The sequence below is a fragment of the Mandrillus leucophaeus genome, unplaced genomic scaffold, assembly GCF_000951045.1.
Source record: "Mandrillus leucophaeus isolate KB7577 unplaced genomic scaffold, Mleu.le_1.0 Scaffold158, whole genome shotgun sequence".
In the NCBI taxonomy this organism is placed as follows: Eukaryota; Metazoa; Chordata; class Mammalia; order Primates; family Cercopithecidae; genus Mandrillus; species Mandrillus leucophaeus.
Window position 1 is genome coordinate 1,873,265 of NW_012101565.1, and position 4,102 is coordinate 1,877,366.

A 4,102-nucleotide genomic window follows, 5' to 3' on the forward strand; every position below is an offset into this window, starting at 1 on the left:
GAACATATTTTTTTAAACGTAAAAATTCGAGGAAAAGGCCACTAAAACCCTAACGACACAGACAACAGAACACGAGCCCATGCCACGCTCCGGACTTCCGGGGACACGACCTCCTCCCACCAGGCCCATGCTTGGAGTCAGCCCAGGTCCTCCAGGGCCTCCAGCACCACCCACAGTGGTGTGCCGCCTGACTGAGGACCTCTGCTGCTGGGGGACATAAGGGATGCGGGGTCCACGTGCAGGGGTTCCTGAGGAGGGGCTGGGCCTGATGGAGCCCGAGAGTCGTGTGAGGGTGAAGCAAAGCTGAGAGAGAGGGCGGGCGAGTGCCACTGGGCAGAGGCAGGTGGGTCAGAAGGACTGACCGGTGGGCAGGGAGCTGCTGACAGGGAGCGCAGGACGGTGCCAGGGCCACTGGAGCCCAGGAAAGGCTGCTGCAGTCCCTGAACCCTGTATGGCCTCTGCCCAGCCCAAGGGCTAGAACGTCACCAAGAGGACCAAAGGGAGAAACCCACAGCGGGCTCAGCCAGCCAGAAATGGTGTCCAAGCGCAGGAGTCCCCTACTGTGACTGCACCAGAGCCTCCCCTGCCCAGCATCAGGCCAGTCAGGCCATGCCCCACTGTCACTAACCAGGCATGTGACACGGGCTCTGCCTTCACTTCCTGGGAGAGGACGGCGATGGAGCTGCGGTGTCCTGGGTCGGTGGGAAGACAACTCTGCTCCCAGGGCCGCCCACAAGAGGGTTCTGCTGGGGACGTGGGCGGCAGGAGGAAAGCAGTCCCAACGTGCCCAGAGACCAGAGCCACAACATCGCTGTCGGGGTGCCAAGGAGACCAAGAGAACCCCGCGCTGCACCACAGACCCCACACCCGGCACCTCAGCACTGCCAAGGATCTCCAGGGCCCTGCCCACGCTAGCCGCAGGGTGCCCAGCACAGAGACAGCTGGTATCCAAGAGCTCTGTGCTGATAGCTCATCTGACAGCAACGATTCATCAACAGGTACCTAGGAAACCCACATTTTGTTTTAAAGAAAGTACACCACCAGGAACTGAAAAGCCCAGAGAAAATACACGCCGAAAAACATCCCTTTTTATCTCAAAGAAAAGGAAGGTAGCCAAGGGGAAGAGCCCAAGAGTGGCAGGGTCGTTCCCAGGCATGGAGACCAACCCTGCATGAGGCACTGGCCATGTGTGCTGCCACCAGCGGCCCCAAGACCACCATGGGCCACAACGACCACGGGCCTCAAGACCACCACGGGCCCCAAGACCACTATGGGCCCCAAGACCACCACGGGCCACGACCACCACAGGCCCCAAGACCACCATGGGCCATGACCACCACAGGCCCCAAGACCACCATAGGCCACGACCACCACGGGCCCCAAGACCACCACGGGCCCCAAGACCACCACAGGCCACAACCACCACAGGCCCCAAGACCACTGGGGGCCAAGACCACCAGAGGCCACAACTGCCACAGGCCCCTTAGACCACCAGGGGCCCTGACCATCACAGGCCACGACCACCATGGGCCAAGACCACCACGTGCCATGACCACCACAGGCCCCACAAGACCACCATGGGCCAAGACCACCAAGGCCAAGGCCACCACAGTCAAGACCACCAGCCATGTGCCCAGCCACCTTAGGACCACCACAGACCAGAGACCACTCCACTGTGACTTGGTGCCCCACTGCAGACAGCTGTGCAGAGGAGGCCCAAGGACCCCCATCTGCCAGGCCTGGTTTAGATGGGACCCTGGCTGTGGAATGAGGTTCTGAGGAGCCTGGGGGGAGAGTATTTGGCAAGCATAAGGGTGACTGTGACCATTTTGAAACATAGCCACAAACCTTTGATTTTCATCACATCAAGAGACAGAGCCTATGTCCCCCTCCCCGCAAATCTGGGTGGGCTTGTGGCTGCTTTACCCACCCAAGGGAAGCAGCCCACACTGACGCCGCAGGATTCTGGGCTGAGGTCGTGAGGGCCGTGCTGCTCTGCCCATCACAGGAAACAGTGTCCTTGCAGCCCAAAGCCCTGGGAGGGGGACGGCTGGACAGGGGTACCCTTCGTGAACTGGCTGTTGGGGGCGTTCTGGATGCACAAGAGGCCTGGCTGTGCTCCCCTGAGATCCTCACCCAAGGCCCGGAGCACAGGACGTGAGCTGAGTGTCAATCTTCCTCAGGCGGAAGGTACCAGAACCCTCTGGGGCTCGCCGGCCCGGAGCACAGGACGCGAGCTGAGTGTCAATCTTCCTCAGGCGGAAGGTACCAGAACCCTCTGGGGCTCGCCGGCCCCTCGGCGTGACACTGTACTAGGGGTATACTGACCCTACTGCTTTCGGCCTGAACTCTGACCCCTCGAATCTAGAATGCTATGAAGTATCTGTTCGATGCTGCAAAGTGCCAGGACAGGTGGCAAACAGCCTCCCCCGTGGGGGCCACGAAGCTTGGAGCCAGCAGCCTTCAAAAGAATCCAAAGCAAGGCCACGGGCGGAGTTCACCACCAGCCCTGGGCCCTGGTCCCATCCCCAGCTCTGGGGTCCACACCCAGGCAACTTCGCCCAAGGTGGGCTCCACGAACCAGCTGGTGAGAGCCACTGGGCAGCCCTTTCCCAGACTCCACAGAGCTGCAGCTCCAGACCACTCTCCAGCAGACAGCACCAGTGCCCAGACCCCAGAAACAGGGGGCACGAGTCCAGGGTTCCCACACTGCGGCAACACGCCCTGCAGGGTGCCGTTCCCAGAGCCTGCCTTCGCCGAGACGCTGGCGGGATCCGCCAAGAAGAGTGTGCATTACGCTCCAGCACAGGCCGAACAATCCTTAAATTATCTGGGAAGGCCGGGCCCGGTGGCTCACGCCGTCACCCCAGCACTTTGGGAGACCTAAGCAGGCGGATCAGTTGAGATTCAGAGTTCGAGACCAGACTGGCCAACATGGAAAACCCCGTCTCTACTAAAAATACAAAAAATTAGCTGGGCGTGGTGGCGCTCACCTGTAATCCCAGCGAGAGGTTGAGGCAGAAGAACTGCTTGAATTCGGGAGGTGGAGACTGCAGTGAGCCAAGATCAGGCTACTGCACTCCAGCCTGGGCAACAGACAGACCCATCGCAAAAAAAAAAAAAAAAAAAACCCACAAATCTGGAATTGTCACTTTAATACTAGGTCTTAGGCTTTCTCTTATGTTTTTTTCTTTCAAGACAGTCTCACTCACTGTCACCCCGGATGGAGTGCAGTGGCATGATCTCAGCTTTCTCCAACTTCCGCCTCCCAGGCTCAAGCAATTCACACAAGGTTTCACCATGTTGGCCGGGCTGGTCTCGAACTCCTCAAGCGATCCACTCGCCTCAGCCTCCCAAAGTGCTGGGATTACAGGTTTGGCTCACCACACCCAGTCTTTTCTCACATTCTTTTTTTTTTTTTTTTTTTTTTTTTTGAGAGGGAGTCTCGCTCTGTCGCCCAGGCTGGAGTGCAGTGGCGCGATCTCAGCTCACTGCAAGCTCCGCCTCCTGGGTTTACGCCATTCTCCTGCCTCAGCCTCCTGAGTAGCTGGGACTACAGGCACCCGCCACCTCACCCGGCTAGTTTTTTGTATTTTTTAGTAGAGACGGGGTTTCACCGTGTTAGCCAGGATGGTCTCGATCTTCTGACCTTGTGATCCGCCCGTCTCGGCCTCCCAAAGTGCTGGGATTACAGGCGTGAGCCACCGCGCCCGGCCGTCTTTTCTCACATTCTTGACTGTGGCAAGCAGACTAAATTGATAAAAACAGAAACTTCTGCACAAAAGAATGAAAAGAAAAAACTCAGGTAAATAAAAAGACAAAGCCAAGCACAGGTGGGAAAAAAAATGAATCAAAATGAGCACAGAAGGGACAAAGCAGCTCTGAGCGCACGGATCCCACAGATCCACCAGACACCAGCGATGAAGAGAAGGCACTGCAGCCAGTCCTCACTCTGGACCAACCGCTGCCGTGCACTGCTGGAGGGGGCACAGGGAGCGAGGCACAGGCCGGCAGGAAGTAGGTTCCTCCCCAACTGGTCAGTGGAGAGCTGGGAGCACCCAGCCCAGGGCGCCCCTCCAGTGGGACGCCCTCCAGTGGGACG

At 58.6% G+C, this 4,102-nt stretch overlaps 1 protein-coding gene across 1 annotated transcript in view; it reads right to left on the reverse strand.

Annotated features, from left to right (window-relative positions):
* BOP1 (block of proliferation 1) overlaps positions 1-4,102 on the reverse strand; it is a 38,746-nt gene that overhangs the window by 19,373 nt on the left and 15,271 nt on the right. The window lies entirely within an intron of this gene.